This window comes from Ranitomeya variabilis, chromosome 4, assembly GCF_051348905.1.
Source record: "Ranitomeya variabilis isolate aRanVar5 chromosome 4, aRanVar5.hap1, whole genome shotgun sequence".
NCBI classification, from domain to species: domain Eukaryota; kingdom Metazoa; phylum Chordata; class Amphibia; order Anura; family Dendrobatidae; genus Ranitomeya; species Ranitomeya variabilis.
The window spans coordinates 71,678,992-71,702,361 of NC_135235.1; the positions used below are offsets into that span (position 1 = coordinate 71,678,992).

At 46.8% G+C, this 23,370-nt stretch overlaps 1 protein-coding gene across 5 annotated transcripts in view; it reads right to left on the reverse strand.

The window, feature by feature from the left end:
- The window catches only part of PLEKHA1 (pleckstrin homology domain containing A1), a 50,767-nt gene extending 37,310 nt beyond the window's left edge, over window positions 1-13,457 (reverse strand). For 2 of the 5 annotated variants that reach the window (XM_077258700.1, XM_077258701.1), the window contains exon 1: window positions 13,272-13,415. The gene's annotated coding sequence lies outside the window, so the exon portion shown is untranslated. Of the gene's footprint in view, window positions 1-13,219 lie in introns of all 5 variants that reach the window. The other 3 variants (XM_077258695.1, XM_077258698.1, XM_077258697.1) reach the window with 3 other exon arrangements.
- Between the last annotated feature and the right edge of the window lie 9,913 nt (window positions 13,458-23,370).

Below are 23,370 nucleotides of genomic sequence, written 5' to 3' on the forward strand. Positions count from 1 at the left end.
TCCTTTCCCTACTGTGCCTAAAGACAAATCTGGCCCTAGCCACATGCCCAGCAAGATTTGCCATTCAGGGGTCTGGTACAATAACCTGAAGCCACACTAATACCTGGATTGCCTATTAGCTAGCCACACAACGAGTGAGGTTGCACCGTCCGGAGCAGCCAGAGGAGCGATCGCTCAGCGTGCAGGGTCTGCTAATAATGTGGGTGCAAACCAGTTCTACTACATAGAAGCAGTCCACGGACGAGCTCACTAGCTCGGTGCAGTTCTCGCATATCTTTCTGCATGCCCATTCATGATTTTTCTGCCTCCGCTAACAGGCACTGAACAAACAGCATTTCTGACATAGTGATGTCTGGTGGTAGATGGCCTGACGGATCAGATGTGAGTACTATGGCAACTAATCTGTGTGATTACACATCTATCTTTCCAGTGGAAACAAGCAATCACCTATCCAAAATATTGCTGATAACTTGCTGATCGGCGACAGTCCGACCACAGAACAGGGCACCTAATGGAGTGGCATTGTGGATGGTCCATAGCTACGCCATTCATTCCCCGAGGTGCTGCTGAGCGATGCACTCAAAATTGTGGCAGCAGCAGAATGAATGGAGCGACAATTGAGAATCCGACCTTCGGCTACATTTTTTTTGTGACGTTAATAAAAATGCCCCCATTCTGCCGATCGGTGCCGGTCCCAGCAGTCAGACACTCACCGATCAGGGTACATAGCGGATCACTTGTTTTAACTGAACCCCCCCTTTAAAGGCCCCACACACATTATACTAATATTTGTCAAAACTGCCAGTTATAGACGACCCCCAGAAGTTCAGGGGGCCTGTGGATTCTCCATCTACCCAGTGAAAATATGACCGCTCAGCCAGACTGACATGAATGTGTATGGAGGGGTCAGGAGGGATAACTGCCGGCCTGTAGTCATCAATAGGTGTACTGACACCAAAGGGAGATTCAGGATTCCTTGCTTGGAAACAACCATCCAGCAGGTGATCTCCCCACTCTACAGCATTGTGCAGGTCACCTTAGTCCATGAGCCAAGAACCAAATTTGACGATATCGGTACCAAGCGGAGTGACTAATTCTCTTTGGTATTTTTAGGTAGATGCATGTCTGTAGTTTATTTTTTGATATGATAGCCCTTACATATACGTAGCTTATTAACCCCTTCAGCCCTAGGCCTATTTGTACCCAAGTGCCTAAGCCAATCTGACCTGTGCCACTTCATGGGCTAATAACTTTGGAACGCTTTCACCTATCCAAGCCATTCTGAGATTGTTTTCTCGTGACATATTGTACTTCACGTCAGTGCTAAATGGGAGTCAATATATTTTACCTTTCTATATAAAAAAATGCTAAATATTCGGAAATTTTGGAAAAATCGGCAATTTTTTAACTTTGAAATTCTCTGCTTTTTACAAAAATACTGATACCCCCCATAATAGTTATTAATTTACACTCCCCACATGTTTACTTCATATTGGCATCATTTTGAAAATGAAACCTTATTGTTTTACGACGTAATAGGGCTTATAGTTTTATGCGCAATTTTTCACATTTACAGCAAAACCCACTTTTCAAAGGACCAAGTCACTTCTGAAGTCACTTTAAGGGGCTTACATAACAGAAACCACCCATAAATTACCCCATTTTGCAAACTACACCCCTCAAGCTGTTCAAAACTCATTTTTAAAAACTGTTAACCCTTTAGGTGTTCCACAGGAATTTTAGCAGAATGAAGGCGAAATTTCAAAATTTCATTTTTTTTCCAGATATTACATTGTAATCCAATTGTACCTGCAACCTAGCAAGGGTTAACGGCAAACCCAAACTTGGTTACCCTAATTCTGCAGTTTATAGAAACACCCCACATGTACTCGTAAACTAAAGTATGGGCACACAGCACAGCTCAACACGGAAGGAGCGCTATGTGGTTTTTGGGTGGCGGATTCACTGGAAGAAATCTAGGGGGCCATGTCACATTTGAAGGCTGCCTGAGGTACCCCCACAGTGGAAACCCCAAAAAGTGACCCTATTTTGGAAACTACACCCCCAAGGAATCTTTTAGGGGGTATAGTGACCACTTTGACCCAACCAGTGTTTCACAGTAGTTGGAAACACTTGGTTGAGAAAATGGAAAAAGTGCATTTTTTACATGAAGGTGTCATTTTAGGCTCATTTTTTTATTTTTAAGAGGTGTACCAGCAAAAAATGCACCCCACTATTTGTTCACCAATCTCTCCCGAACACAACAACACCCGATATGTTGTCGTACACTGCAGTATTGGGGAACGGCAGGCCTCGGAAGGGAAGGAGCGCCAAATGACTTTTGGAGTGCAAATTTTACTGGAAGAAATCTAGGGGGCTATGTCACATTTGAAGACACCCTGAGGTGCCCCAACACACGCACACACACTGACACATACACGTTCTGTGTACACCAAAGCACGTACTGCTATCCTTTGCAGTTAAGTCTTTGACCGGCAATACAGAACTGATTCGAACTCTGAATCGTCTTGGCCACTGTGTGTCATATTCAATGGCTGAGGAGATCGATACAGCCCTTTGTATCCAGAAGTTGGAATGTTCAAAGGATGACATCCCAATGCCAGCAAGTATCTACCCAGGTGTGTTCACAACCCTGGCCTGGGATAACATTGACAGACTTGAGGAGACACTAAGTGGAGCAGGTACATCTCATAGAGTCAATGGCATTGCTGTTCAGTCCAATGTTGCATGCTCTGTGACAAAGAAAGTCCTGCCAGATGTAACCAAGTCGAAGAAAAGAAGCATAACTCTGACAGAATTAATGCTACCGATATACAATGTTGGGCAGCGGGGAGAGCCACCCAGGATTGAGACTTCGAATGTTAACACTACCAAGGAGGTCCAGGATTCAAAAACCAAAAACCATATCTGGCTTCTGGCTAGAATGTCAGACCATGAGGATCAGACCACCAGCAGTTGGACTGGGTTCAACATAAAAATCCGCAGCGACATTGTAGTGGCCCAGGACACTGTAAGCTACCTGCCCACTATCAATGCTCCTGCAACAGCCATGTCCACTGTGAATGAAGTCTTGGAGCAAACACATGCCATCATGCAGACCCTGAAGCTTAACAGAATTGTGTGTGTGTTTGATCAAGCACTCTATGCCAAAGCTGCCGAGGTTATCTGGAAACAGGAGAAGTTCAAGAACATTATAATTAGAATGGGTGTCTTCCACACAATCTGTAATCTCCTCTCTATCATAGGGAACAGATTTCAGGATGCAGGCCTTAGAGATCTGTGTGTTGAATCCGGTGTAATCGCTGAAGGATCAGTGTCTGGAGTGATGGACGGCCGGAGGTACAACAGAGCAGTGAGACTACACAAGCTGGTCTATGAAGCACTTATGAGGCTTGCATGGAAAAACTTCCTTCCATGGCTAGAAGAAAACCATGCAAGGGACCTTCACCATCTGGATGAAACACTGAAGAACATCACAAACTTTCGCATCAGTGTGTCGCAGGGATCCTTCGAAAAGCTCTTGGATAATGAATCTTGCACACTTACCCTGAAGCTCTTTCAAGTTTATCTTGAGACCCTCAGAAATGAACAACTCTCAGCATTCTGGATGTCATACTTGGACATGGTCGAGACCATGCTGGCCCTGGTTCGAGCTTCAAGAGAAGGCAACTGGATGCTTCACCTAGGAGCAATCCGACAGATGATACCATGGTGTTTTGCCTATGACAAGGTCAACTATGCCCGATACCTAACCTATTACTATGCCACAATGTCTCGGCTGCCCATAGAACACCCAGAGGTCCATGAATACTTCATGCAAGGTGGCTTTTCGGTCCAGATCGGTAGCAAGAATCCTTTTGGACGAATTCCTGTGGACCAGACCATTGAAGAGACAATCAACAAAGACACCCAGACACCAGGGGGCACAAAAGGCTTCAGCCTCAAAGTTGGAGCTGTTTCCAGGTTCTACCTGACATCAGAGTACCGCAGTATGTACTTGAGGCAGCTGAGGGCCCTGGTAGGCCAACAATATACTGACTTCAGCCATTCAGACCTACAGGTGTCTAGGATTAGAAGAGATGAAGCCGATGTCCAATCTTTCGTTCAACTGCTGGAGACAGGTTGGGTGAACCCCTTCAACAAAGAGCATAATGGTGAACTTATCAGTTTGTCAACAGCGACTGTAGCACCACCAGATGTAGCCAAAGACCTTCAAGGGGCATACAGTATAGGAGAGGATGCATATCAAACATTCAAGGATGAGCGTTTGGGTACCGATAAGCCAACTACATTGTTTCATGACAAGATGACGAAGAACAAACTTAAAACGTTCTCTAACATCCAAATGAAGACACGCAGACAAGGTCTTGGCAAGGAGGTAATTTTGAAGGCTGACAGAAACCTATTTGGCCAGATGATACTTGTAGCTGAGAACAGAAAGCTACAAATGAGTGATGTCTTGACTCATCCCCTGGGTCCATTGCCATGGGCACTTGCCAATGGTGATGGGTCTATCCGCAAGACCAACAAGGCTGCCCTCGCAAGGGAGTTGGAGAGGAATGCTCGTCCTGCAGAAGTGATCCCCGAGCCCTCTGCAACCATCATTGATGGGATGAGCCTGGTTCAGAAACTGAAGGGAAACAATGCAACATTTGGCCAGCTAGCAGGCACAGCAATGAGTCGCGCTATCCATGAGGGTGCTAAGAGCAAGCGCATTGATATTGTCTTTGACGTCTACAAGGAGACATCCATCAAAGATACAGAAAGAGTCAACAGATATGAAGGCACAGGGATCCATTTCAAGAACATTCAACATGGGCACAACATCCAGCAGTGGAAAAAGCTTCTAAGTAGTTCCTCCAACAAGGCAAGTCTCATAAAGTTTCTGGTAGAAGAATGGAAGGCGAAACACCACAGGGAGAAGCTTGAGGAGAAGGAGCTGTATGTCACATGTGAGCAGCTCTGCTTTAAGATCACCAAAGAACAGTGGGAAGAGGCTGCTGACCTTAAGTCAAATCAAGAAGAAGCAGACACACGCCTCCTTCTCCATGCTCTTCATGCAGCAGAATCTGGTTACAAGTCGGTCATCATCACTTCGGAGGATACTGATGTCATGGTCCTGTGTCTGGGCATGTGCCACAAAATCCCATCCCACCTGTTCCAGAAATGCGGTACACAGAACCGGACAAGATTCCTGGATATCACCACTCTGAGCCGAACATTGGGAGGCAGCGTATGTGATTCATTGATTGGTATGCATGCATTTACAGGCTGTGACACCGTCAGTGCATTCGCTGGCCGTGGGAAGATGACGACACTCAAGCAGTTGAAGATGAACAAGACATACCAGGATGCCTTTCAGGAAGTTGGTCGTTCATGGGAAGTGTCTACCGAACTTTTTGAGAAGTTACAGGAAATCACCTGCCACATGTACCTGCCAACTACCCAAACAACTGAGGTAAACAGGCTCCGTTATCAGCTGTTCTGTGCCAGACGTGGAGTGGTAGAGTCAAGTCAACTCCCTCCTTGCCAGGACTGCCTTTTCATGCATGCACTGCGTGCAAACTACCAGGCTGCGATCTGGAGGAGAAGTCTGCAGAGCCAGCCATGGGTTGCAAACCCAACAGACTGCGGTTGGATGATAGATAACGACGGAAAGCTTGTTGTCAAGTGGATGCAAGGGGCACCAGCACCAGAAGCTATTATACAGCTACTGTCCTGCAAGTGTGTGCGGTCATGTGAACTTCCTCAGTGTACTTGCCTCAGCAATGGCCTGAAGTGCACAGACATGTGCAGATTACAGACATGCCAGAACAAGGGTACTGAAGACGAGCCAGTAGAACAACAGTCAGATTCAGAGTCCGATGTTGAAGATATTATGGAGTAACATATATATATATATATATATATATATATGCACATGACATGTTCAGTGTGTATTTACATAACTTGGATTAAATTTTGTTACAAATACTACATCTAGTCACTCCGGGTGGTACCGATATCGTCATATTTGGTTCTTGGCTCATGCTAAAATTCCTGTGGAACACCTAAAGGGTTAACAGTTTTTAAAAATGAGTTTTGAACAGCTTGAGGGGTGTAGTTTGCAAAATGGGGTAATTTATGGGTGGTTTCTGTTATGTAAGCCCCTTAAAGTGACTTCAGAAGTGACTTGGTCCTTTGAAAAGTGGGTTTTGCTGTAAATGTGAAAAATTGCGCATAAAACTATAAGCCCTATTACGTCGTAAAACAATAAGGTTTCATTTTCAAAATGATGCCAATATGAAGTAAACATGTGGGGAGTGTAAATTAATAACTATTATGGGGGGTATCAGTATTTTTGTAAAAAGCAGAGAATTTCAAAGTTAAAAAATTGCCGATTTTTCCAAAATTTCCGAATATTTAGCATTTTTTTATATAGAAAGGTAAAATATATTGACTCCCATTTAGCACTGACGTGAAGTACAATATGTCACGAGAAAACAATCTCAGAATGGCTTGGATAGGTGAAAGCGTTCCAAAGTTATTAGCCCATGAAGTGGCACAGGTCAGATTGGCTTAGGCACTTGGGTACAAATAGGCCTAGGGCTGAAGGGGTTAATAAGCTACGTATATGTAAGGGCTATCATATCAAAAAATAAACTACAGACATGCATCTACCTAAAAATACCAAAGAAAATTAGTCACTCCGGGTGGTACCGATATCTGGCCCGGCTCATGGACTACCTGGAGATTTACCGATGGGGCCTCTTATCACACCGCCAGAAGCAAGGGAAGTGGATTTTAGTGCAAATCTATTCTTGCAGCTAATCACAACCCTCAGCATTGTAGGGGGAAAAGTCAGCACCTTACCTCTCAATAGAGGACATCTGGGCACTGATATTACCAGAGCTGCTGAGCCAAGAAGTAATTCAGCGGCAGGACACCTAGGTCAGCAATTTACTGCAAAGTGGCAAATTAGAAATGAGGTCCTGGCAACAACTACTGTGCAAAGCAATACATAAAATTGTATGTAATCTCATGATCTGCAGACGCTGGTATCAATCAGTAGCAATACAATAGCCCTCTGTATGTCCATAGCCAAGACCTGGGCTGCACAGACATTTCAAGGTAACAACTAATAGTAAGGCCCATAAATGCTACTTTCTAGCCAATGTTAGGCTACAGAAGATCACACATGCCTCCGCTTCCTGATCAGTGGGGGTCCGATTGATGACATCCCCTTGATCCTAAGAATGAAGGGACAGCTAGGGCCCTTCTCAATCAATCCGCTGTGCAAAGAACTACAATGGTCAAATCATGAGAATTTTGTCCTGATGAAGAGGTCCTGCGTGACCTCGAAACACGTTGACTTTTAACCTGTTTTAATAAATGTTTTTATTCTAAGGATATTCCATGTCAGCAGAGCATAAGTGACACCTCCTTTCGTTTCCCTTTTATTCCTGTGGTCGTCCTCTCGACAGGCATCTGTGCAGCAGTTGTTACATGCCGCTTGTGTTGCCAATCAGCACCGTGAGTGTATTCTCCCCTTTTTCCTGACACCCCATTGTCATCGGATAAGACCCTATTGCGCTTTTTGTTTCTCAGTTTTTATTTTTAAGAATAAACTGAAGGGACACTGGTCTGTCCCTACATCCACGTCTGTATTAAGGGGCTCCAAAGCTCGGACCCCCAACACTCAAGCTACAGATGTGCCAAGATGCTGTAGATGTGTACGTCTACAGATATGATGAAAATAAATGTACTTTTGCACTCACCAGGTAACAGGGGCAGCATCCAGATTGTAGATAGAAGTTATGGATGAAAACTAGACATTCGTATTTGATGTATTAAAAAGAAAAAAAATAAATATAATAATCAGCGGTTGAGAACACAACCAACTGCAAAATCATTTGCAATCTGAAAGCAACATTAAATTGGGGCAGAGACCCTGATTCCAGCAATATGTTTATCTACTGCATGTCTGCTAATCCTCTCAGTGATGAACCCCGTATTACCTACAGTACCAACAAGACTGATTGCCCGTTTTCCCTGTGCATAGGCAGAAAGATGCCAATCAGTGGTGGGGTGAGTTAGAGATAATGAACATTAAGAACTAAATAGTAGGAGCTCATTAATGAGAGGACTAGGAGAGCTGCAGCACATAAAACAGTCATCTTATCAAAACTTCATCAAGAATCCAGAGAAGGGCTCAGTTTTACAAGTCAGTGATCATTGTTCCGTTCTCAGATCGTAATGCACGGACTGGATGTGCATCACCAGACCACAGTGTAACCACTACATATATTTCTATAAGGCTGTCATGCTCGGCTGATATGCGGCCAGTCCATGCATTACGATCCGAGATCAGCCCGATTATCAAAAGTCTGAAAGAGCCCCAATACCGCATTCCCACTTCTGTGTGTCAGAGTATGGAAAGCCCGTGGGGGTCCGATGTGAACGTGGCACCCTCTTATATTTCAGTGACGCTGGCAAGTTCTGTTTACGAAACCTGTGGACAGTCTGTGCTTGGACCATCCACGTTGGTGATACATCTTTAAATTTTTTATGCTGTTCTCAGATGGAGCAGCAAAAACCTGGTTACAAGGTTTTTTTCAGACACATCAATATTCAGACATTATTTCAATAGTATTTTTTAGTTTAGTTTATAATAATCTGAAGTAGAATCTATAGAGAGAAAACTAAAACAAAAAAAAAAAAAACACGTGAAAGATTCCCACCTGTTCTGGTTTAACCCCTTAGTGACTGGGCCAAATTATTATTTATTTTTTTTTAATCGGATCAGTGTCATTTTATGTGATAATAAATCTGAAATGCTTCAACACATCCCAGTGATTGAGATGTTTTTTTCGTAACTCATTTTACTTTATGATAATAGTAAATTTATGCTGATATTTTCTGCATAAATAAATAAAAAAAAAAATAGCCATTTTCGAACTTTGAATGATTATTCTTTTAATCCACATTAATTAATACCACACAAACATTAACAAGCAATTACCTCATGTCTGCTTTACATCAGAATCATTTATAAAATGTTTTCTTAGAATTTTAGAAGTTTTAAAAAATGTAACAGTAATTTTTCATTTAAGGAAATTTACAAAATTATTATTATTATTTTTTTTTTTTTTTTAGGGACCTATTAAGTTGATGTGACTTTGGGGGTCCTTTATACTGGAAAGCTCCAAAAGTGATATTTTAAAAAGAGCACCACTCAATATATTCAAATTGCTTTCAGGAAGTTTATTAACCCTTCAGATGCTTTTCAGGAATTAATACAAAGTGACAGGACAGGAATGAAAGTTCATTTTTACCATGTAAATGTTGATAACTTCTGAACAGGCCGCTATAGTTTGCAAACTAAGGCCATTATTTGGCCATGAATTGCCATAGAAAAGACTAGGACCACACGATCAAGATCTCAGGGTGCCAATGGGGTTAAAGAGGGAGCGCCCACATTCCATCTTATATAGGAGCCATCATACATGTGGTCACTAGAGGAGAAAGTGTAAAATTACAGACTGGCTGTTAGATACAAGGCATCAATACTATATGCTGCTATAGCAGGAGCTGCTCCTAAACGTGCTTATATGAGCCACGGTGCGTCTCTTCATGAAACAAATACATTTAAAGAGGACCGGTCATCTGGTCAAACGTAGCCAGAATTTCCATACCACTCAGTTCCTGGTTGTACACTGCTACACTATTATAGCAATATTTTATTTCAGGAACCTAAAAAACTTTGTACCACGCGACTAACAGAGTCTGCAACATAAGAATGCAATAACATTTTACTTTGAAAAAAAAAAGTGGCCAGAATTAGCACTTATTTTACTCCAGAGTTCTTTTAATTTAGTGTTACATTTTTATGGTCGTTGTGTGGAAGCGTGGCCTACAGGCTCCTCAGGGGCGTGTCTGCATAATTACCTTGTGAGCCACACCCCTTTTTAATATTGATAGGAAACCACAAAACGCAGTGGGAGAGGATCTTTAGCTACTGCAGAACCACAATTGCAAAGCCACATGATCTGGTATTGTGCCATGGGGTCATTAACCGTTACTGCCCGCAGGGCACATGTGAATCTATCCAAATGCTGGCAGCTACAAACGAAAATTCCATTGGTCAGCAAGCAGTGATTTGGAAAATGGTGAGAAGCTGAAAGACAATATTCTGTAATGGTCTCAATGACAAACCGACAGTAACCCGCTGATCCTTGAGGTAACGATCAGCTATCCCCCTACACCAGAAGGCACTGGATGTGACAGAATACCTCTCACTGACAGCAATCACAGATCTTGAAAATGCCAAAGACCTGAAAGGTAAATGATGAAGGTGCAGAACTTTCTACAATAAACCTTAAAAGGTTGTATTTGCAATGAACAGGATAACCCATATAAGAAATAACAGTGATGCTGCAACCTCGGCCGTCCCGGACCAGCCCCTCTCGCACCCCCCAGTCAGCCACCCCGGACCAGCTCCTCATGAACCAAGACCAGTCCCTCACGCACCCCCAGTCGGCCGCCCCGGAGCAGCCCCTCACGCACCCCCAGTCGGCCGCCCCGGACCAACCCCTCACGCACCCCCAGTCGGCCGCCCCGGACCAGCCCCTCATGAACCAAGACCAGCCCCTCTCACAACCCCAGTCAGCCGCCCCGGACCAGCCCCTCAAGCACCGCCAGTCGGCCGCCCCACACCAGCCCCTCTCACACCCTCAGTCGGCCACCCTGGACCAGCCCCTCATGAACCAAGACCAGCCCCTCACGTACCCCAGTCAGCCGCCCTGGACCAGCCCCTCTCACACCCCCAGTCAACCGCCCTAGACCAGCCCCTCACGCACCCCCAGTCAACCGCCCTAGACCAGCCCCTCACGCACCCCCAGTCGGCAGCCCCGGACCAGCCCCTCTCGCACCCCCAGTCAACCGCCCTAGACCAGCCCCTCACGCACCCCCAGTCGGCCGCCCCAGACCAGCCCCTCTCACACCGCCAGTCGGCCGCCCCACACCAGCCCCTCTCACACCCTCAGTCGGCCACCCCTGACCAGCCCCTCTCGCACCCCCAGTCAGCCACCCCAGACCAGCCCCTCTCACGCACCCCCAGTCGACCGCCCCGAACCAGCCCCTCTCACGCACCGCTAGTCGGCCGCCCCAGACCAGCCCCTCACGCACCGCTAGTCGGCCGCCCCAGACCAGCCCCTCACGCACCGCTAGTCGGCCGCCCCAGACCAGCCCCTCACGCACCGCTAGTCGGCCGCCCCAGACCAGCCCCTCACGCACCGCTAGTCGGCCGCCCCAGACCAGCCCCTCACGCACCGCTAGTCGGCCGCCCCAGACCAGCCCCTCACGCACCGCTAGTCGGCCGCCCCAGACCAGCCCCTCACGCACCGCTAGTCGGCCGCCCCAGACCAGCCCCTCACGCACCGCTAGTCGGCCGCCCCAGACCAGCCCCTCACGCACCGCTAGTCGGCCGCCCCAGACCAGCCCCTCACGCACCGCTAGTCGGCCGCCCCAGACCAGCCCCTCACGCACCGCTAGTCGGCCGCCCCAGACCAGCCCCTCACGCACCGCTAGTCGGCCGCCCCAGACCAGCCCCTCACGCACCGCTAGTCGGCCGCCCCAGACCAGCCCCTCACGCACCGCTAGTCGGCCGCCCCAGACCAGCCCCCCACGCACCGCTAGTCGGCCGCCCCAGACCAGCCCCCCACGCACCGCTAGTCGGCCGCCCCAGACCAGCCCCCCACGCACCGCTAGTCGGCCGCCCCAGACCAGCCCCTCACGCACCGCTAGTCGGCCGCCCCAGACCAGCCCCTCACGCACCGCTAGTCGGCCGCCCCAGACCAGCCCCTCACGCACCGCTAGTCGGCCGCCCCAGACCAGCCCCTCACGCACCGCTAGTCGGCCGCCCCAGACCAGCCCCTCACGCACCGCTAGTCGGCCGCCCCAGACCAGCCCCTCACGCACCGCTAGTCGGCCGCCCCAGACCAGCCCCTCACGCACCGCTAGTCGGCCGCCCCAGACCAGCCCCTCACGCACCGCTAGTCGGCCGCCCCAGACCAGCCCCTCACGCACCGCTAGTCGGCCGCCCCAGACCAGCCCCTCACGCACCGCTAGTCGGCCGCCCCAGACCAGCCCCTCACGCACCGCTAGTCGGCCGCCCCAGACCAGCCCCTCACGCACCGCTAGTCGGCCGCCCCAGACCAGCCCCTCACGCACCGCTAGTCGGCCGCCCCAGACCATTCCCTCACGCACCGCTAGTCGGCCGCCCCAGACCAGCCCCTCACGCACCGCTAGTCGGCCGCCCCAGACCAGCCCCTCACGCACCGCTAGTCGGCCGCCCCAGACCAGCCCCTCACGCACCGCTAGTCGGCCGCCCCAGACCAGCCCCTCACGCACCGCTAGTCGGCCGCCCCAGACCAGCCCCTCACGCACCGCTAGTCGGCCGCCCCAGACCAGCCCCTCACGCACCGCTAGTCGGCCGCCCCAGACCAGTCCCTCACGCACCGCTAGTCGGCCGCCCCAGACCAGCCCCTCTCGCACCCTCAGTCGGCCGCCCCAGACCAGCCCCTCTCACACCCCTAGTCGGCCGCCCCAGACCAGCCCCTCTCACATCCCTAGTCGGCCGCCCCGGACCAGCCCCTCAAGCACCGCCAGTCGGCCGCCCCACACCAGCCCCTCAAGCACCCTCAGTCGGCCACCCCAGACCAGCCCCTCTCGCACCCCCAGTCGACCGCCCCGAACCAGCCCCTCTCACGCACCGCTAGTCGGCCGCCCCAGACCAGCCCATCACGCACCGCTAGTCGGCCGCCCCAGACCAGCCCCTCACGCACCGCTAGTCGGCCGCCCCAGACCAGCCCCTCACGCACCGCTAGTCGGCCACCCCAGACCAGCCCCTCTCGCACCCTCAGTCGGCCGCCCCAGACCAGCCCCTCTCACACCCCTAGTCGGCTGCCCTGGATCAGCCCCTCTCGCACCCTCAGTAGGCTGCCCCGGACCAGCCCACCAGACCCCACAGTGTGACAGTTCAGCTTGCCAACCCACAGTCGCAGAGAGTAGCAACCTGTGGCTCTCCTGTAGCTCTGACTACTACTATCGGCATTGCCTACTGCTGGGAGTTGTAGTGCTTGTGATCAGTCCCAGCTCACAGACCACTTCTCTAGGAGTTGTATCGTGTCTCACCCCCGTCTGTAGACTACACACCCACCTCCTGCTGCAAAGCACAGAGCAGCCGTAAAGCGCTCTGCAGGGTGTCTGACCTGTGCAGAGCTGTGTCATCGCTGTGCGGCCGGTGCGCGTCCTGGGAGCCTCCGGAACACTCACTGCTATCACTGCTGCTCTCACTAGTGAAGTCCGGACATCACTTCTCAGCCGCTCCCTCCTCTCTGCCGTCCAAGCCTCGCACTGACACTTCAAAGATGGCCGCTGCCGACAACCGAACAGCCAATCAAAAGGCAAAGAATGCTTGACCTCACTGACGTGTACCCTCCCCTGACTTTTCTCCGCCTCCTGTGGTGACGTCACTCGCAGACATCACACCTTCCACCTGTCACTGTATATCGGGGTTTGGAGCTGATCATGTTGTGCAAAGAAATGCGATTAAATGGCATATTTGTCTATTAATCTGTGTAATGAGCAGTAATTGTGTCTCCTGTAGGAAAACAGAATATGTGTGCGTCTTTAATAGCGCAGGTATTTGGAGTTTTGGGGTATGTTCACATTTCCTTCCAAACCTGCCTAGTGGAAGGTTGCAGTGTGTTAGTGCACATCACATATTATGGGGGTCCAGCTCTGATTCCCCTCTGCTCGCCCTGTCTCTTTTAGCTGCAACTTTTTTTTTAAGGTGGCAGCGCACTCTCGCATTCTATGTCCTCCGGAGTACACGCCAGCGCAAGGCAATATTGCCAGGCATGTACTCCGGAGGACAGAGAATGAACTTCAATCCAATATTGCAGCCAGCGGGTAAGGAAAGGGTGAATCAAACACCCGAAAACCCCGCCCATATGACCCAAAACTGGTCCCGCCAAATTCAGGTGACAGGTTCCCTTTAAAATCTTTTGCTGAGCCATTAGCAGCTGTGCTCAGTTTTCATGGCTCAATACTCTCCCTCTACTCTTTCTCGGTGTTAGAGAACGCAGTGGGGGAATGGGGGTTGTACAAGTATACAGATCTCAGTAGGGAGAGGGTAGAAAGCAAGTACAGTCTCGGGGAGGGCAGAGAAAACAGGCTACATATGAGGTGAATAACACATGAACAGGATGTAAATGTAAGATAGAAGCTGAGCTTATTCACATTTTCAAAAGGGGTTTTCCTACGAGGTTCATTTAATCAATAGATCTTGGAATAATAATAATAATTTCCACAATTGGATGTGATAAATAAAATGTTCCTGTGCTGAGATAATCTTATAAATGTGCCCCTGCTGTGTGCGGTATAATGGCCGTGTCTGACCGTACAGGAACATGGTCTGATCATACCACAGCTCCTGGGCAGGGGAGGACACAAAATAGTGTATACAGACAGGACGGCGCGGGATCACAGCTGATACTTTCTGTGAGGTAAAATATGCTTTTAAACAAGAAAGGAAAATGTTTTACCTCACAGAAACCAACAGCTGTGATCCCCTGCTGTATTATCTGTATACTCTCTTCACACACCGCCATTACACAGTACACGGCAGGGCTGCATTTATAAGATTATCTCAGCACAGGGACATTTTTTTTTAACACAACCAATTGTGGAAATTATTATTATTCCAAGATCTTTTAATTAAAATGTGCTTTGTTCAAGGGAAAAACCCTTTAATTGTCCAATATTGTGGGGAAAATTCCTTCCTGACCCCACATAGGGCAATCAACAGTTCACTGAATTAAGGTCCCATCTCCATAACCTGCAATATTGTGTTTTTCAATGGACGTCCAGCCCGTCCTGGAACTTGTGTAGTGAGTCAACCATTCCAGTGTTATGGGGCACAGAGTCCATAGTCTCACTGCTCTTACGGTGAAGAATCTGAACCTTCTTTCCTTTGTACTATCCAGCAATACCCATCTATGAAGAAGGGAACAATCCATTAAAGGGGACCTGTTATGTAAAAAAAAAATCGCAGATATGGGGTTAATCTGCAGGCTAAAATGTGGGACTGGAATGATGCCTATGAGCTGTAGTGTAACACTTTTATTTGTGTAAAATGTAATGTATCACTATTTTTCCTAACAGATTAGAAAGGTGCTGGATTTATTCCCAGAAGGACGATATAAAAACTGTTGGGTAAATAGCGATGAAACCTGCTGTCATATATAAATGTAAGCTGTCAAAAGTCAACCGCATTTACTGTGTAAAGTATATACAAACATACTGGATGTTTACATGCAAATAGTCTCGGAGACCTGCTCCCATACTGTATATAGAGTTTAAAATGCACGTCCATGATGGTCTCCTTCTGTTCGATTTTCAATAAATTTCATATACAGGGATGTACAGGAGCATCTCACAAAATTAGAATATCATCAAAAAGTTAATTTATTTCAGTTCTTCAATACAAAAAGTGAAACTCATATATTATATAGAGTCATTACACACAGAGTGATCTATTTCAAGTGTTTATTTCTGTTAATGTTGATGATTGTGGCTTAAATTACAGTGTTCTATGATGCTCAGTCTGTGGCTGGGCTTCAAAGGAGTACCAATATGGCAGCCATGGTAGTTAGTGTCCGGTGCTAAACGCCGAACACAGACTTTTCCCAGGAGTCTGTTGCAGTGTTCGGAGTTGAGGAGGAAGAGAGAGAGATTCCAGGAGAAGATGAGAGAAAAAGAAATTCCTGTTGAAGATGAGAGAAAGAGATAAAAAAAGAAAAAGAAAGAAAGAGAGGGATATTTTAGAGCTCAAATGGGTCCCCATTGTTTGCAAAGGGATTTGGGTTCTAGTTGAAGTTCGGGTACAGTTCTGGTACCTGAACTGAACTTTGGAATAAACTTTGTGCCGGGTACCAGAACCCAAACTTCCATGGGTTTGCCAGGTATATAGAGGACTCACAGGTTCCCATACAGATGAAGAATGGCATTATGTTAGGTCCTGGAAACGAGAATCGCCTTAACGTGGCTTCCAGGTACACATGAATTGGCCAATTTATTTGCTAAGCTTTCCTAATTTTTCATATTTCTAATGCAGTAATGCAATTAATATTTGCATGCTATGACGCTACAGAGTGCTGCTTTATTTGTTTGAGGTATATAAAACAGGTATGTGCCAGGTATATACTGTAAAAAAGATGGCATCTCCTAAACCCTCTCCTCAGCTGCATACACCAGTGTGTTACATCCAAAGTAACTGTGTCTAAAGCTCCCTTTCCATATCCATATAAAAACAGTACCTGAAATAAACAGTACCAGCATCATCAGTGTTTTGGATCAGTGTGTGATCAGTGTTTTTCCGGGATGGCAAAAGAAAAAGAAATTACAAATATTCTCCTATGCACTTTGCACTTTGCAATGTTAAACACGGATGGTACACAGATGCCATCTGCTCACTGTACGTGTTTGAAAGAGACCGATAGACTTGTATTGTCCCTTGTCATCCGTGCTGCTTGTAAAAAACGAGCATATCTCCGTATGGTTTGTAAAAACATGGACACGTGCGCTGCAGCATAGGTTATGATGGGTGCATGTGTCACTGGTGAGAAAAACAGATGCTACACGAGCTGCAAACACGGAAATGTGAAGGGAACGGCTTGTGTCTGAATGAACTTAAGAGGTCGGATCTGCAGTGAGTGCTCTGACCAATCAGATTTATGGACTATGTCAGGTCATACGGTTGACCGATTAGCTGGTCCACAGCTTTCTCTTGGCTCTTCCATACCTAGATCAGCTGCCGAGGGAAAACATTACCGTCATGCAGAATGAAATAGATTTTTCATATGATTCTATAATGATTTCTTCAATGCCATAAAAATGCAGTGACAGATGCGCTTTACACATTATATTCCACTTTTCGAGTCATAATTATGGAAGACTGTAAATCTAGTTCTATGCAATATATGCTGAGACGATGACATCCCATCAGATGCTAAGAGGCAACTTTAGAATTTTCAATGTTATAGAATTATTCTCAGCAATGGAGTATGGTAATGTCACCCTGTGATGGTCTTTCATAAGGAAGGGGGCCCTCAAACTGTCCCTGGAACTGGGACCCTAACGATCCCTGTCCCAGGGAAACTCTTGAAGGTTGAGAGGCCTAAGTCTTCGACCTTACGATGCTCCTGTTAAACCCTGATCTGTCCCCTCCCCCAACCCATGAGGCATGGGACAGAAATGTAACCAAGGGACAAAGACAAAACAGGGATAGCAGAAAACCTCTATCATACAAAAGCACTAACCAACAATATGGAGGAGGATAGGGACAGAGAGGAATAAACTAAATGGGAACAGGGAGCGGGAGATAAACACACACATATTACAGCAAACCACAGATCACTACTGCAGCAACTCCACTCCAACCACTTAGCTTTAGCACACAGCACAGGAAGATGAATCTTTCACTGGCAGGGACAAGAAGGTCTGACCAGTTTTTATAGGAAGAGGTAATTACCAGATCAGAAGCAGATGAAATGGAGCTGCATGTTTCTGACCAGCATAGAAAGATGGTTAACCTCTTCAGCACAAGAAGAAACTAAATCCATTTAATATGGAATACAAATCACACCATCTCTAAAGAAGATCAATGATTCATTACCTGCTGTGACCGTCTAACTCCAGATCTTCCAGGGAGACATGACACCCTCGTGGCAGTCAACTTTCAGAGCCCTTCACCTTCCGTATCATGACTATTAAGGGTTAAGGCAAAAAAAAATAATTGTATTTTGTCCCTGGAGAGCCACTATTTAGGGCTAAACCCTTTTTCCAGTTAGAATGTGAATACCCTGAAAATGATGGCTTCTTTCACTTCCATTGAAAGCTTCCTGGAATGCATGTTGTGGGTTCACAGCAACAGCTTCCAAATGCAAATGCCAATGCCACACCTGGAATCAGCTACAGACTTTTACCTGATTATTTGTTGATGGATTAATGAAGGACAAGCCCTTGTAGACTATTAACCCCTTCATGACCCAGCCTATTTTGACCTTAATGACCTGGCCATTTTTTGCAATTCTGACCAGTGTTCCTTTATGAGGTAATAACTCAGGAACGCTTCAACGGATCCTAGCGATTCTGAGATTGTTTTTTAGAGAAATATTGGGCTTCATGATGGTGGTAAATTTAGGTCGATAATTTTTGCGTTTATTTGTGAAAAAAAACTGAAATTTGGTGAAAATTTTTAAAATTTCGCAATTTTCAAATTTTTAATTTTTATTCTGTTAAACCAGAGAGCTATGTGACACAAAATAGTTAATAAACATTTCCCACATGTGTACTTTACATCAGCACAATTTTGGAAACAAAATTTTGTTTTGCTAGGAAGTTATAAGGGTTAAAATTTGACCAGTGATTTCTCATGTTTACAACAAAATTTCCAAAACCATTTTTTTAGGGACCACCTCACATTTGAAGTCAGTTTGAGGGGTCTATATGGCTGAAAATACCCAAAAGTGACACCATTCTAAAAACTGCACCCCTCAAGGTGCTCAAAACCACATTCAAGAAGTTTATTAACCCTTCAGGTGTTTCACAGCAGCAGAAGCAACATGGAAGGAAAAAATGAACATTTAAATTTTTAGTCACAAAAATGATCTTTTAGCAACAATTTTTTTATTTTCCCAAGGGTAAAAGGAGAAACTGGACCCTAAAGTAGTCCTGAGTACGCTGATACCTCATATGTGGGGGGGAACCACTGTCTGGGCACACGACAGGGCTCGGAAGGGAAGGAGCGCCATTTGACTTTTTGAATAAAAAATTAGCTCCAATCGTTAGCGGACACCATGTTGCATTTGGAGAGACACTGTGTGCCTAAACATTGGAGCTCCCCCACAAGTGACCCAATTTTGGAAACTAGACCCCCCAAGGAACGTATCTAGATGCATAGTGAGCACTTTAAACACTCAGGTGTTTCACAAATTGATCCGTAAAAATTAAAAAGTACTTTTTTTTTCACAAAAAATTTCTATCAGCCTCAATTTTTTCATTTTCACATGGGCAAAAGGATAAAATGGATGCTAAAATTTGTTGGGCAATTTCTCCTGAGTACACTGATACCTCATATGTTGGGGTAAACCACTGTTTTGGCACACGGTAAGGCTCGGAAGGGAAGGAGTGCCATTTGACTGTTTGAATGAAAAATTAGCTCCAATCGTTAGCGGACACCATGTCGCGTTTGGAGAGACACTGTGTGCCTAAATATTGGAGCTCCCCAACAATTGACCCCATTTTGGAAACTAGACCCCCCAAGGAACTTATCTAGATGCATAGTGAGCACTTTAAACACTCAGGTGTTTCACAAATTGATCCGTAAAAATGAAAAAGTACTTTTTTTTTCACAAAAAAATTCTTTCAGCCTCAATTTTTTCATTTTCACATGGGCAACAGGATAAAATGGATCCTAAAATTTGTTGGGCAATTTCTCCTGAGTACACTCATACCACATATGTGGGGGTAAACAACTGTTTGGGCGCACGGCAGGGCTCGGAAGGGAAGGCACGCCATTTGGCTTTTTGAATGGAAAATTAGTTCCAATCGTTAGCGGACACCATGTCGCGTTTGGAGAGCCCCTGTGTGCCTAAACATTGGAGCTCCCCCACAAATGACCCTATTTTGGAAACTAGACCCCCAAGGAACTAATCTAGATGTGTGATGAGCAGTTTGAACCCCCAAGTGCTTCACAGAAGTTTATAACGCAGAGCCGTGAAAATAAAAAATATTTTTTCTTTTCTCAAAAATTATGTTTTAGCAAGCAATTTTTTATTTATTGTCCAGTTTGTCCTGAGTACGCCGATACCCCATATGTGGGGGTAAACCACTGTTTGGGCACACGTCGGGGCTCGGAAGGGAGGGAGCGCCATTTGACTTTTTGAACGCTAGATTGGCTGGAATCAACGGTGGTGCCATGTTGCGTTTGGAGACCCCTGATGTGCCTAAACAGTGGAAACCCCTCAATTCTAACTCCAACACTAACCCTAACACACCCCAAACCCTAATCCCAACTCTAGATATAACCCTAACCCCAACACACCCCTAACCACAACCCTAACCCAACACACCCCTAACCCTAATCCCAACCCTAACCCTAATCCCAACCCTAACCACAACCCTAACCCCAACACACCCCTAACCCTAACCACAAGCCTAATCTTAACCCTATTTCCAACCGTAGCCCTATTTCCAACCCTAACTCTAATTCCAACCCTAACCCTAAGGCTATGTGCCCACATTGCGGATTCGTGTGAGATTTTTCCGCACCATTTTTGAAAAATCCGCAGGTAAGGCTACTTTCACACGAGCGTCGTGCACTGCACATCGCAATGCGACATTGCAGCGCACCGACGCATACTGTGCAAGCGCCGCACAACGGGGGCAGCGGATGCTGTTTTTCAACGCATCCACTGCCCCATTGTGAGGTGCGGGGAGGCAGGGGCGGAAAAGACGGGAACGACGCACCCAAAAACGATACAGGCATTGTTTTTTGCTGGCGACGGTCCGGCAATGCGTCGCACTGCGTCGCTAATGCAAGTCAATGGAGAAAAAAACACATCCTGCAAGCACTTTTGCAGGATGCGTTTTTTCTCCAAAACGACGCATAGCGACGTGCAGTGCACGACGCTAGTGTGAAAGTAGCCTAAAAGGCACTGCGTTTTACCGCATTTACCGCAGATTTCCAGTGTTTTTTGTGCGGATTTCACCTGCGGATTCCTATTGAGGAGCAGGTGTAAAACGGAATCTGCACAAAGAATTGACATGCTGCGGAAAATACAACACAGCGTTTCCGCGCGGTATTTTCCGCACCATAGGCACAGCGGATTTGGTTTTCAGTAGGTTTTACATGGTACTGTAAACCTGATGGAAAACTGCTGCGAATCCGCAGCAGCCAATCCGCTGCGGATCCACAGCCAAATCCGCACCATGTGTGCATATAGTCTAATCTAACTCTAGTTCTAACCCTAATTCTAACCCTAGCCCTAACCCTAATCCTAACCCTAACCCTAATCCTAACCCTAACCCTAACCCTAGCCCTAACCCTAACCCTAGTGGGGGAAGAGAAAAATGTATATATTTTCTTTATTTTTATTATTGTCCCTACCTATGGGGGTGATAAAGGGGGGGGTTCATTTACTATTTTTTTTTATTTTGATCACTGTGATAGGTTTTATCACAGTGATCAAAATGTACCTGGAACGAATCTGCCGGATTCGGCGGGCGCACTGCGCATGCACCCACCATTTTTGAAGATGGCAGCGCCCATGAAGAAGACGGACGGACACCGCGAGGCTCGGTAAGTATGAGGGAGGGGAGATCGGAGCACGGGGGGGTGGATCGAAGCACGGGGGAGCGGACAGGAGGACGGGGGAGCGGACAGGAGGACGGAGGGGAGCGGACCAGAGTACGGGGCAGAAAGGAGGACTGGGGAGGCGATCGGTGGTGGTGGGGGGCAGATTAGGTTTTCCAGCCATGGCCGATGATATTGCAGCATCGGCCATGGCTGGATTGTAATATTTCACCATTTTCATAGGTGAAATATTACAAATCGCTCTGATTGGCTGTTTCACTTTCCACAGCCAATCAGAGCGATCGTAGCCACGGGGGGGTGAAGCCACCCCCCCTGGGCTGAAGTATCACTCCCCCTGTCCCTGCAGATCGGGTGAAATTGGAGTTAACCCTTTCACCCGATCTGCAGGGACGCGATCATTCCATGACGCCACATAGGCGTCACAGGTCGGATTGGCACCGACTTTCATGACGCCTACGTGGCGTCAAAGGTCGGGAAGGGGTTAAACAAGATTTTTTGTGGGAAAAAAATATATATTTTTTCATTTTCACAGTTCAACTTTGTAAAATTGTGGGAAGTACCTGTGGGTTCAAGGTGCTCACCACATGTCTAGAAAAATTAATTGAGCAGTCTCATTTCCAAAATGAGGTCACGTGTGGGAGGTTTCCACTGTATTGGCACATCAGAGGCTCGCCAAATGTGACATAATGCCCACAGACAGACCATTCCATCAAAGTTTGCATTCCAAAACATCACTCCTTTCTTTTTGAACCTTGTCGGGTGCCCAAAACGTAGTTGTCCCTCACATATGAGGTATCAGCGTACTCAGGAGAAATTGCATAATAAATTTTGGGGTCCATTTTCTCATGATATCCTTGTGAAAATGAAAAAAATTGGAGGCTAAAACAACATCTTTGCGGAACAACTGTGATTTTTTAATTTTACGGCTGCACGCTATAACCTTCCGTGAAGCTTCTGGGGGTTCAAGGTACTCACCACATTAAATAACTTAGATAAATTCTTTGAGGGGTCTAGTTTCCAAAATGTGGTCATTTTTCCATTGCTTAGGCACATCAGGGACTCTCCAAATACAGCATTGTGTATGCTCTAGATCAGAGGTCCCCAACCTTTTTTGCACCAGGGACCGGCTTTAAGCAAGACCAGTTTTCCATGGCCCGGTGGGGGTGGGGCAGAGGCGGGGCTTTGGTCATATGGGGGTGGGGTTATGGAGGGATGGAGCTTAGTGCATACTTATCATATAATTATGACATTTATAATGAGAATGTGATTCAAACTGATTCAATGTGATTCAAACCTATAAAGCTGTGCCTTATATATAGTGCTCTGCACCGTTGCCCCATAGATGCTCCACATAAAGCTGTGCCTTATATATAGTGCTCTGCACCATTGCCCCATAGATGCTCCACATAAAGCTGTGCCTTATATATAGTGCTCTGCACCTTTGCCCCATAGATGCTCCACATAAAGCTGTGCCTTATATATAGTGCTCTGCACCATTGCCCCATAGATGCTCCACATAAAGCTGTGCCTTATATATAGTGCTCTGCACCTTTGCCCCATAGATGCTCCACATAAAGCTGTGCCTTATATATAGTGCTCTGCACCATTGCCCCATAGATGCTCCACATAAAGCTGTGCCTTATATATAGTGCTCTGCACCGTTGCCCCATAGATGCTCCACATAAAGCTGTGCCTTATATATAGTGCTCTGCACCGTTGCCCCATAGATGCTCCACATAAAGCTGTGCCTTATATATAGTGCTCTGCACCATTGCCCCATAGATGCTCCACATAAAGCTGTGCCTTATATATAGTGCTCTGCACCATTGCCCCATAGATGCTCCACATAAAGCTGTGCCTTATATATAGTGCTCTGCACCTTTGCCCCATAGATGCCCCACATAAAGCTGTGCCTTATATATAGTGCT